The sequence below is a fragment of the Malus sylvestris genome, chromosome 13 (assembly GCF_916048215.2).
Source record: "Malus sylvestris chromosome 13, drMalSylv7.2, whole genome shotgun sequence".
NCBI classification, from domain to species: Eukaryota; Viridiplantae; Streptophyta; class Magnoliopsida; order Rosales; family Rosaceae; genus Malus; species Malus sylvestris.
The window spans coordinates 34,363,873-34,376,183 of record NC_062272.1 but is presented as its reverse complement, the minus strand read 5'-3'; the positions used below and the strand labels follow the sequence as shown (position 1 = coordinate 34,376,183).

The window sequence follows — 12,311 nt, the reverse complement described above, 5'->3', positions numbered from 1 at the left end:
TTTTGAAGAACACCATGCCAAAAACATGGTGAAAGATTTATTGCAACAACAGAAACTTACAACCAAGGCCCAAAACAGATATACAAAGCAAAACGGGGCCAACCAAACACACCAAAACAAGCCCAACCAAAAGTTGGATCCGAAGAAAACAGAAAACGAGAACACCACAGCAACCCCCGCTGCAACCACCGCCGCGACCAACGCCCAAATCCCATCTCCCAACCGAGCCGTGTCTTAGCAAACCCAGCAACGAATTCTAATCTTCAGTCCAAACACAGCCACAAATCAACAACAACTTGCAGCAAAGAGAAAGAAGCGTGTGGAAATCCACGAGCAACACTGCCAACCAAGGCAGACAGCAAAGAGAAGGTGGGGGTGTTTGGAACACCCTACCCAGTGCAAGCACTAGATCTGATCTCACCGACTCAACAAGGCGCAACGCGCGGCGAAACTGGACCAAAGATCGGAAATTAGAGGAAGGAGGAGAAGAGATAGCAGTGGGAGGAGAAAAGGGAAAAGCGAACCAGAAAGCAGGGGAAAGAAGCATCGGAGGGGAGAAGAGAGGGAGACGAAAGCAAAAAAAGAAGAGCACCCACCGATCCCAGCCACAACCAGGATCGGCGGCTACAAACGAGAAACGAACGAGAACCACTCACACGAAAGGGTGAGAATCGCCCTCAGACAGAGGGAAGGTCTCTCACGGGGGAGAGATCTAGCACGTCTGTTAGGATTTACAATCTCGTTAGAGATATTTTTAGATATATGTGTATACATTGTATACGGTGTGTGCGCAGGTAGGGGATTATTAATTAGGTAGGGAGTGTAAGAGTTTCCCAAAAAAATTGTCAAATACAACAGTACTATGCCATGCCTATTTTCTGGTCAAAATCCAGCTCATATAACATAATAGGATTTGGTTTATGACTGATGTGAGATTGTACGTTCCATCACTTGTTTTTTTTTGGCGCATATCATGCACCAATGTCATTATTGAATCAAAGGAACTCCACTTGTACCTTGTTGGTAGGTTTCAATAGCCACAAACCAAGGAAGAAAAAATCGATAATATCGGCGATATTTCGCCGATATTATCGTTTTTTTTTTAGAAACGATATTTTTTTAACTATCCAAATGATTTTCGTCAAAATATCGCGATATTATCGATAATATCGCGATATTTTTAAAATTATCGATAATATCGCAATATAATATTCAAAAACACTTTAAAATGTTGAGAAATCTCAACACATACTACACTTGATCAAAGCCCAAAGGCCAACCAAGACATGCTTTTCTCAGCATGTGAATGTGCCTTTTATAGGCGTTCTTGGCTTGCTCACTGCCCTCGCTGGGCGATGTGGGACTCGACCAAGGAAGAAAATAGGAATTTCGGCCGAAAATCCACACTCACTTTAAACAGCCATAACTTTGTTAAAACTCAACAAAATCAAGCAAGACAAAAACGAAAGTTGTAGCCCTCGAAGAGACGAAGAGAATGGTACCTCACACGACGTCTGAATCGTCGTGGTTTGGCCGCAAAATGCCTCGAAAGTCACTGAGGTCGTCGGAAACTGGGTAAGATTCAAATGAGTATAACCTTTTCAATACTCAACGAAATTGAGTGAAACAAAAAAGAAAGTTGTACTACTTGACAAGACGAAGAGATTGATACCTTGTACGCCGGCCAACTCGCCGTGGTTTGGCCGGAAATTTCCTTGAAAGCCACTGAGGTCGCCGGAAACTGGGTAAGATTCAAATGAGTATAACTTTTTCAATACGCAACGAAATTGAGTGAAACAAAAAGGAAAGTTGTAGCCCTCGAAGAGTCTCACACGACATCTGACTCATTGTGGTTTGGCCGGAAATTGCCTCGAAAGCCACTGAGGTCGCCGGAAACTGGGTAAGATTCAAATGAGTATAACTTTTTCAATACTCAACGAAATTGAGTGAAACAAAAAGGAAAGTTGTACTACTCGACGAGACGAAGAGATTGATACCTTGCACGCCGGCCAACTCGCCGTGGTTTGGCCGGAAAACCAAAACGTTTTGTCTCAAGGGCTGGTACATGTGAACTTGTGACTCCAACTAGGTAAGAGCCAGATCTAATTTGGGGTCTTCTATCCTATATTTGTGGACAACCATCAAATGCTAAAGATTAAACAAACATAATATGTTCTACTGCTTAGCAAAAAAAGCTACAAACCCTTTGCTTATCAACAAAAAAAGACAAGTCCTTGCACTAGATATACTTTCAAATTACATTGAGTAGCAACCTGATATATGTATTCGGACGAATTATAAAACAATTGACACACTCCTGACTTCCAAAATTCAATTCTTTTACTTTATATAAACTTGAAAAAACATAATCGGCATCCAAATTAAAGTTTAGTCTTATTCAATGTATTGATTTTCAATCGTTAATTGATATACTATAATTTGGAACTTCAACGCCTAGACGCATGCTTATCTGTAAGAAATTTTAAGTGTCAAATTCGGCACATTATTCTTCATCATTTTATTCACTTCCCTTTTTTTTTTTTTAATATCCTAAATAAAACCTCCAAATATTGTACTAATTCATTATATATAAATGATTATGGTGTGTTTAGACTTCTTTCATTAATTACTACATATTTTCTACACTCACAATGTTTGTCAGCTCGCTATATAATCAACTTGATAATGTTAAATCCATCATGCAATGCATTTCTTTCCAATTTTTTGTGATAAACTAATAGATAATTGACTAAATAAACATCCTACAAAGTTTCAATAAAAATTTCCAAGTTTTTCTTACAATTTCCGTGGTTTCCATGTAATTTTTATCGATATCGATATTTTACCGATATTTCCATCGATATTTCCGTGTTTTCGGACTACCGATATTTCCGATATTACCGATATTTTCTTCCTTGCCACAGACTATGTCTTAATCTTCTGATAGTTTGGGTTTTTGGTCAAGGATGAGGGCATTAGAAATGAGTTACATATAAACTTAGGTCAGATCTTTCTATTATTTTGGAAGTTACATATGATACAGTAGAGTCATGGCTAGGCTGGAACATTTTGTGAATAGTGGACCACTAGTCGACCTCCATGTAATTAAATTACCATAATGAATTTTCTTTTGTTCATTGTTGTAATCGTGATAGAGCATTGTTGTTTTATGTTCCAATGGTTCAGGTGAACAAAATGCTTAAGCCGGAGAAGTGGCAGGCAACATTTGATACCGATGGGAAGATTTTTGGTTTTCAGAAGGCACTCAAATTAATAGTATTGGGGGTGTGTTGTTTTACCATGAAATATATTATGTGTCTCATATGTAGTGAGTTTCTTAAAACATTTCAATTGAATTTTCTATAAATTAAAGTTTTGTTTATGTTATATTTTAGGGATAATTTGATTGCAGTCCCTAATCCTTAACATTCTTTAATTAAAACCTTAATAGTATTCAAAGTTTGATCAAGATCCCTTGACTTTGTAGTTTTGACATTAATTGTTTGATATTTTATGAGATTTGTAATCGTATAAATTTAAAATCCCTCATTATAATACTATTAGAAACTGTTATAATAAAAAAATTCAAACATTTTAATTGAATAATTGGATAAAAACTATGTAAAAATAAGAAATAATAAATGATAAAAAAATGTATCCATAGTGTTAAAAAAATTGGACATTTTACAAAAAAATGGTACATTTCACATATAACAAAGTGGTACATTAATAAAGAAGAATGGGTACATTATAAATAAATTAGGGTACAAATAAAAGATTAAAAATTATGAGTACAAATGAATTTTTAAAAATGTAGGTGCTAAAAGAAATTAATAAATGGGTACAAAATAAAACTAAAAAGAAAATACTACAAATTTAAAAAAAAAATGTTGCAAATTAAAAGTGGGTGCAAACTAAAAATATAAATATATGATACAAAGTTTAGGCATAAAACATAAATATACCATATGTAATTTTTCTATCATTGATTAAATATACAATGTCACGTGATGGTATACACATGGGTACAAACACAAATAAAACTTTAAAAAATATGGGCACAAAAAAAAAACTAATATATGGGTACAAATTAAAAATGAAAAGAAAATTGGTACAAATTAAAAAAATATTTGCAAATTCAAAATTGGTACAAACTAAAAATAAAAATATATGATAAAAAATTTAACCATAAATATAAATATTCTAATTGTAACATTTTTAACAATAAAGGAATATATTTAAAAATAAAAATATTTTATTATTCAAATAATTAATGATGCTATTAATACCCAAGGACCTTAATAAAAAATTGAAAATGAATAAGATTTTAATCAATGGAGTAATAAAACTAAGGATGTGAACCTAATTTTCCCACAATGAATAGTGATTAGCAATAAGCTTTGCTCTTCATTAAACATATAATAGTTTAACAAAATAAGTATTCCAAAAGCTATTACATTAAATGAGTGGCTTTGTGGGCATACTTCCAACAATCTCCCACTTGCACTCAAAGCCACCTTCCCATGTATCCAATACCCATCTTTTCCATATGGCGGTCAAGTTGGATTTGAGACATTGGCTTTGTTATCGGCTGAGGCAACCTTGAGGATGTTGACTTTCCCCTCGGCAGCATATCTTCTAATGATGTTAAAGCATCTGTCAAAATGCTTGTTTCTTTTATGAGCCCTGGGTTCCTTAGCTTGAGCTATCGCCCCACTATTATCACAGTACAAAGTTACTGGTGATGTAATGGTTGGAACCACTCCAAGTTCAGTTATATCTTCATCCAGAACGCTTCTTTGCCAACTTCAGCTGCAGCGACATATTCAGCCTCCATTGTGGAATCAGCAATTGCATCTTGTTTCTTGCTTTTCCAGTTGACAGCCTCACCATTAAGAGTGAACACATATCCAGAGTTGGAACTTCTATCATCGACGTCAGATTGGAAATTTGCGTCTGTATAAGCTTCCACTCGCAACTTTGTCGCTCCTTCATAAACGAGGAACATGTCTTTAGTTCTTCTTACGTACTTATGGATTGTCTTGACAGCTGCCAGTGTTCTAATCATGGGTTAGATTGATATCGACTAGTAATGCTCACTTCATATGCGATATCAAGCCTTGTGCATATCATGGCATACATAAAACTTCCTATGGCGGAAGCATAAGGAACATCACTCAGCGGCCGTATTTTTTTAGAAGTCTTAGGTCCCATGGACTTAGAAAGGTGAATTCCATGTCTCACAGGAAGAAAACCTTTCTTAGATTGTTCCATCTGGAATCTACTTAGCACCTTATCTATGTACATAGATTGGGATAATCCAATTAATTTTCTAGATCTATCACAATAGAGCTTTATCCTAAGCACATAAGATGCATTTCCTAATTTTTTTCATGCAGAGGAGCGTGCATTCTCGATTAGGCCCACGGACGAGCATACGCTCACAGTTGGGGCCAGACTTCAATAATCAACATGAGCAACCTTTCAGGCGAAATGTTTATTCGCGACTAGGTCCGCAAGGAGCATCCTCCACCTCACATCAGAGTAGGCAGCACGACGGACGGAAAAAAGCAGTCACTTAATCAGGTTCAAGTTCAATCGACAACTTGTAAGAAATTCACTCGCCTGCTAGGAACGTACCACATACATCGCAGTCGTGGCATAGACGAGCTGAACACATGGAAGAGCAGCTTAGACCAGTGGTCAGAACCGGGGGCAGCCAAGAGCTCCGCTACCCCTAATAAAGGAAAATTCAGGAAGAAGTAGAGAGCCTCCACTGATGAGGCCACTGATGAGCCTCCACAATGGGACATGACCAACATAAATAGGTCATTCTTCACGGAAGAGATCGAGCAGGCAGAGCCTCCACGCAAGTTCAGTATGCCACATTTCACATCTTTCAAAGGAGATGGAGACCCAGAAAGACACCTAAAGCATTACCGAAGTGCAATGATCCTCCAACGATGCTCTCATGTGCAAGATATTCCCCACTACTCTACAAGGTGAGGCGCAAGATTGGTTCCATATCTTGCCACCACAATCTGTCCGGAGTTTCGACGAACTTTCTTTGGTTTTCACCAAAGAATATTCATCCTATTGCTCGATCAAGAAGAAGTCTGACCACTTGTTCAACGTCAAAAAGAACCCAAAGGAGTTGCTTCCTAACTATGTGAAGATGTTCAAAGAAGATAAGGCAAAGATAGTCGGATGCAACGACTCAATAGCTAGAGTAGCCTTCCAAAAAGGACTCCTAGTAGACCACCTACTAATTAGAGAATTGATCATGAAAGACGATCTAACTTTAGTAGACTCTTTCACTTTGGCAGAGAAGCATGCACGTTGGGACAAGACTTGCCGATGCACATTCAAGGACTTGAAGAAGTAGCTGACATCACATTCCTACTATCCAAATCGGAAACAGCGGAGGACCTATTCACATATTTGCCAGTATCTGAGTAGTAATAAGCTCTATCCTCATACAAGAAGAGCTGGGGGCCTGACTACCTGCATTATTCCACAGTTCAAAAGCTCTCTTCGATGTGAAAACCAACTACCAGAAATTTAAAAAGCTAACTTTACGGATAGTTGTGGCAACCCGAAAGCTCAAGTTATACCTTTAAACGCACTATTCCGCCCAATCCAGACGCTCGACTATAAAGGCGCAAACACTGGCGGATGCAAAGTTTTCTAACAAACGCAACAACTCAGCCCAAAAGGCGTGCCAAGGGCAGACGAACATTAGAAGGACACACTCGAAAGAGAGTTTTGTCCTCGTCACCCCTAGAAGATTATACATATGAGCAACATGTACTGGGAGTTGAACACCACCTTTTGTTGCACATCACACGACCCTAGCCGACCTTTGCTCCGTAATTCAGCTCTAGAGTAGCCCAATACCAGCAATTAAGCATCTCTTGCTGCGTGAAACATTGCCCTAGCTCTGCAGCTCCCTACCGAACCTATCTTGCATCATGACTCCCAACCGCGAGGAGTTTTACTTTGTGGCTTATTGCCACGCCAACTCAAGCTCATACAGTCATCATCATAACTTAGTATTCTCTATGATCAATACCACATGGTCAAAATGCTTCTCAACGAGTAATGAAATGGGTGTTGGAACTTTGGCCAGTACGGCTTAGGTTTTCGACCCTGCACGACAATAAAGGCCCAACGACGCCTTAGCAGACTTCATAGCAGAATTCACGCCTAGCCTAGGCGATGCAACAAAGTGACCCAACAACGCCCCAGAGGCAACTGAGCATGCCTTAGCCACGCTTGCTTCACCCAATGTAGACTTTTGACATTTGCACGTCGACGACGCATTTAACTACAAAGGCTCGGGACCAGGTGTGGTCCTTATCACCCCAGACGGTTCGATGCTTGAACAGGCCATCACTTTAGGCTTCAAAGCATTCAACAACGAAGCAGAGTGCGAAGCCTTACTAATAGGCCTCTGGATGGTAAAAGACTTGGTGGTGAAAAAGCTCGCAATTCATTCTGATTCCCAACTAATCACTAGCCAGACTAATGGAGAGTACACGACAAAACATCCGAAGATGGTGCAATATCTAGAAAAGGTACGAAAACAACTTAAGGAGTTTTAAACTTACCCCCTCACTTAAGTTCTACGGGCAGACAATGCCCATGTGGACGTGCTAGCCGGCCTAGGCTTTGCTCTACCATCAGCCGAGGTGTCACAGGATATTACAACTCCAAATTGGCAAGATTTCATTATAGACTACCTGGTCAATGACACAACCCATGGAAAGATTGGTGCCTAGAAAACTCTAAGCAAAGGCAGCACGTTACGACATGTGTTACGACATTCTAGTCCAAAGATCCTACACTGGACCACATCTTCATTGCCTAAAGCTTCCCGACGACCTAAAAGTTTTAAGTTCAGTCCATGAAGGTGTTTTGTGGAAATCACTCCGGAGGCCGATCCTTAGCACATAAGGCTTTTAACGCAAACTACTACTGGCCTACTATGCATCAAGACGCCAAGAAGTTAGTGCAAAAGTGCGAGTCCTTGGCTACCAATGAACTACACTCGGAGACAAGTCCTTAGTTATTCATGCAGTCGGTAATCAACTTGGTAGGGCTAATGTCACTCGCTACTAGGGGCAGAGGCATGATGATCATGGCAACTTACTACTTCACCAAGTGGGTGGAAGCAGAGCCCATGACAACCACAACTCAGATGGACATATAGCACTTCATATAGAAGAACATCATTTGTCGATTTGGCATCCCTCAATCCATCGTCATAGACAACCACTCGCAATTTGTAGGAAAAGATTTGGCGAAGTTCGTCCAGAAATATGGCATCAAGCAGCACATGTCCACTCCAACGTATCCCCTGATGTGGTATAAACTAACACACAAATTAAACCCTATAATTTAGATGATTGTAGTATGAGTAAGTAGGGATTGTTCTAGGCCAGGGATTAGGAGGGATGCTAATCAACTCAAATTAAACTTAAAAACTGAAAGCTAAGCTAGGCTAACACAAAATAAGAACTGAGGGGGGTAGGGTTTTGACTAATTTTAAGAAACAAAAGTAAATAGTAGCAATTAAATTGAGTTGTAAAGGGAATATGGGTGAAAAGCTAGCTAGAGGATTCTTCTCCACACATGAAACATATGCACATAAATCGATTTCTAGTTAATCTTTCTACAAACCATGAATGACAATGCTCCAAATTAATTGTGAATGCACTAATTAATTCTTAGATTTTCCTAAGTTCATTGAATTGGACTCAGCGACGCAACCAAATTATCCTTCTCAAGTTCCCTAACTATGAAAAGCATGATAGAGACGCATATAAAAGGTCATTAAGTTATGTGAAAATCATAAACATTGACAAGGCATTCGTAACTACTTATAAATATAATTTCATAACGATTAGGTGAAATTCCCTTATATTCTAGCATCAAATCTCTGCATGCAAACTAAGTAGGCCTCCTTAAGCAAAGGCTAATCACCCAAGGAGAGGGCCTTCATTCCTTGCTTCTTAGCTCCATGGATTTCTTGGATGAAGAAGGTTGAAAGGATTCTCCAAGTTCCCAAAGTTGAGAACCTCTAAGTCTCCACACCAAGGAAGGACTTGAAGAAGAGATGAGTGACCTAGAGGAATTAAGATTGCTAGCTAAAATCCTCTAGGGTGGCTAGCCTCTTAGAGAGAAAAGGGAGCTTGTGTTCTCATCTTTTCTCCAAAAGAAACCCTAATGAAGAAAAGGCTATAAAGTCATATTTATACCTACCTTCATTGGAGTGGCAAACTTGTAATAAATCCAAAACCCACTCCTTTATCAATATGGCCGGCCATAGAGTTTTATTGGGCTGTTTGGGCCTTTGTGAATTATTAGTCATTAAGTTGTCATACAACTTAAGTCAATGGACTTGACGTTCGAAGCCCATTGGGCCTTGAGGCCCAAAACTAACCCGAGGTCTTTAACGAACTTTATTCGTTTGATTAATTAACATATTAATTAATCCTTTCCATAAATAATTAAATCATTTAATTATCCTTACTCATCTCCGTTGTGTCTTCAATCTCTACCTTACACGGTGTACAATCCATTAGGTTCATTTTAGCGAGGCAGTGGGCGATTAGAACTCTTTCAAATCGATTGTGAATTGAAACTTACTTTCAATTCTCCCTTTAGTGATTATACATGTTTAGGGCTTCCACAAACCATGAGTGATACCTAGCAGTATGTCATGGTTACCCAAGCTAATCAGAAGAGGTGGAGAACCTATTCAGTTTAGGATTACAATGCAATACGGTCTTTCTCTAGTACACTACTCTTGACCACATTGTTTGGTTTAATAGTTTATTCATGTCTACTATCCAATGTGATTCTCTTACTTATATGATTACCTTGAATGTGATTGGGAACGATTTCCTAAATCTCATTCATACTCTGGCTAGAGATTCTTAATCATATCATAAAGTATTCTCCCTCAAATGGTTTAAAGGTTAGAGATCCCTTGTTGTGCATTCACTTGCCTCCATGGCTAAGTGGCTTAACCCCAACTATGCCGTGAACACCCTCTGACGGAGTGACTTTGACATAGTCAAAGATCAAGGACCTAACCACAAGACAACTATGATGCCTCAGGTCAAATGACTACTTTACATTATCCCAACCATGAGTTCTCATGTGACATGAGTATGAGAACTCCTTGTTGATCGTGTTCAGTGGACTCATTCTCTATTGAGCACCTACATGCTTATCTTGGTGTTAGTCACACCAATGACTCGAGACCAGTCACTCTCCCTAAGAGAAGACATAACACGTATTGATCTTAACGGACTGTCAATGCCCAATTGGCAATCCTATGATCAAGAACGTTTAGGATATGTATAGGAAAGAGAATGGTCTCATGAATCTAACTTCTTTAGATCGCATTCTCCCAATCACATATTCCTTGGACTTATTGTTTAAGCGTATAACATTTATATGAGACGACTGATATAATTCTGAGGCAATCATTCTTTAGAGGCCAAATAAGATGGGTACTTGCAAGAGATGCAAATGAGTAAGCGTACTCTCTCATTATTATTAACGCTAGCCAACATGATATAATTCTGAGGTGGGCTTGGTAGTAGTGAGTCTCCCATAACCCTACTAAGAGTTTCCTCCAAAACTCTCGAATTCCAATGAGGGATATGGAATTTGCCCAAAATAGTGGGTGGTGCTATTTGATTTAAAGACCCGAATCAAATGGCTTAAAATCAATCAATTTATATTCGTTATGTATTTGTTTACCAATATATTTGCAAACGTTACCCAAAAGTTGACAAAGAAAAGCCGAATGCTTTAGTTTCCGGACATGGTACAACAATCCCAAAGATTGTCTTAAATGGATTGTAGAAGTACCTAAGTAGTCTCATCCTCACAATCTTCCTATTGATAATGTATCATTGGAAGAACAAGTTAGATAAAGTCTATCATAAAGAGGACAACACTTTTAATGTCATAATTCTTCAATTACAATTTGTTGTATGAAGAAATAAGAGTTGCTTTGAACAACCCTTAATCAATACAAACATTAGTGCTTGTTTCTTTGTTACATGAACAAGGAACTTTAGAAGAAAGCACAAAGGCATGGACACTTAATGTGCCATGATTCTTCACTTACAAATTGTTGTATGAAGAAATGAGAGTTGCCTTGTACAACTCTTGAAAGTTTGTAATTATGTTTAGAACATAATGGTTGGTTGACAAAAATAGTCTATCAACATGGACTTATGATGATTTTGAATCATTGAGTGTTGAAGTGATAAACCACTTAACAAGACGGAAACTAGGCAAGGACTTCACCTTTATGTCCCTATCCTAATGGTTCACTAAGTTTATTGTAAACTGTGTAGTGAACAATAAACACATGCTCTCCAAAATGTTTGATGTGTATAACACAATTGAAATAAGTTTCAAGAGAGATAGTGGGAGTTTAGGGACCATGACTATTGTAGTCAAAGGAGAAGTCAAATGAAGAAGATAAAATTAACTCCAAGGGAACAAACTTTCTTTATGAAAGGATGGACATTGGAAGGGGTATTTGCAAGAAATGTCTTGCAAGTGTCAAGAACACACCTTTCGAAGGTGTTGTAAATCGTTCTTGAATAGTTCAAAATAGTTGGTTCTTCTACTTGAATGCTTGATTCCGTATTAGTAACTATGTTTTACAATCGTTGTAAAAGTGTGACTAATAAGAAGTAGAAGATATATGAGAGAAGAAAAGGTACTTCACATTCGGAACGTGAATAAAATATAGATCTCTGCGAAGGCAGATAGTACTTACTTCCTCATATGAACTACCAAAGAAATTGGAAAAACCAAAGATTGTCTTTACATTTCAAATTTTAAGGAATTTAATTCCGTCACTATAGTAGAGATGGATGAATGTTTTGTTTGACAAAACATTGTTCTTTATTAATCAATGATTGGATTATAGTAATCTAATTGATTGTCTCTATAGTAGAGATGATATGGTAGTGTTAACTGTTTAGAATATAATGATGCTTAAAACCCAAAAGGTTGCAAGGTAGTGACTAATCCCAACTAAAGTTGTGATATCTCTAAAACATAAATTACGAGTTGGTCATAGATGGATGCTTTGGATCGTTAGATCCGGATCCAATACCTTCTTGTTAAAATTGTATAGAGGCGAAATGTTCGAATCTTTATTCTTTTGGAAAGAAGAAAGAATCACAAAGTTGTTGAGGTTAATTCACTTAGATGTTGGTGGCACTTGTCCACAACATAAATACTACTCATGTTATATGACATTCAACGAAGAT

The 12,311-nt window shown here is 38.0% G+C and overlaps 1 long non-coding RNA gene across 1 annotated transcript; it reads left to right on the top strand.

Moving 5' to 3' along the window:
• The first annotated feature begins 518 nt into the window (after window positions 1-518).
• On the top strand, window positions 519-3,387 carry LOC126594786 (uncharacterized). Its single transcript, XR_007613425.1, has 2 exons — window positions 519-1,023; window positions 3,187-3,387. It is a non-coding gene; the product is annotated as an uncharacterized LOC126594786 (long non-coding RNA).
• The last annotated feature ends 8,924 nt before the right edge of the window (window positions 3,388-12,311 follow it).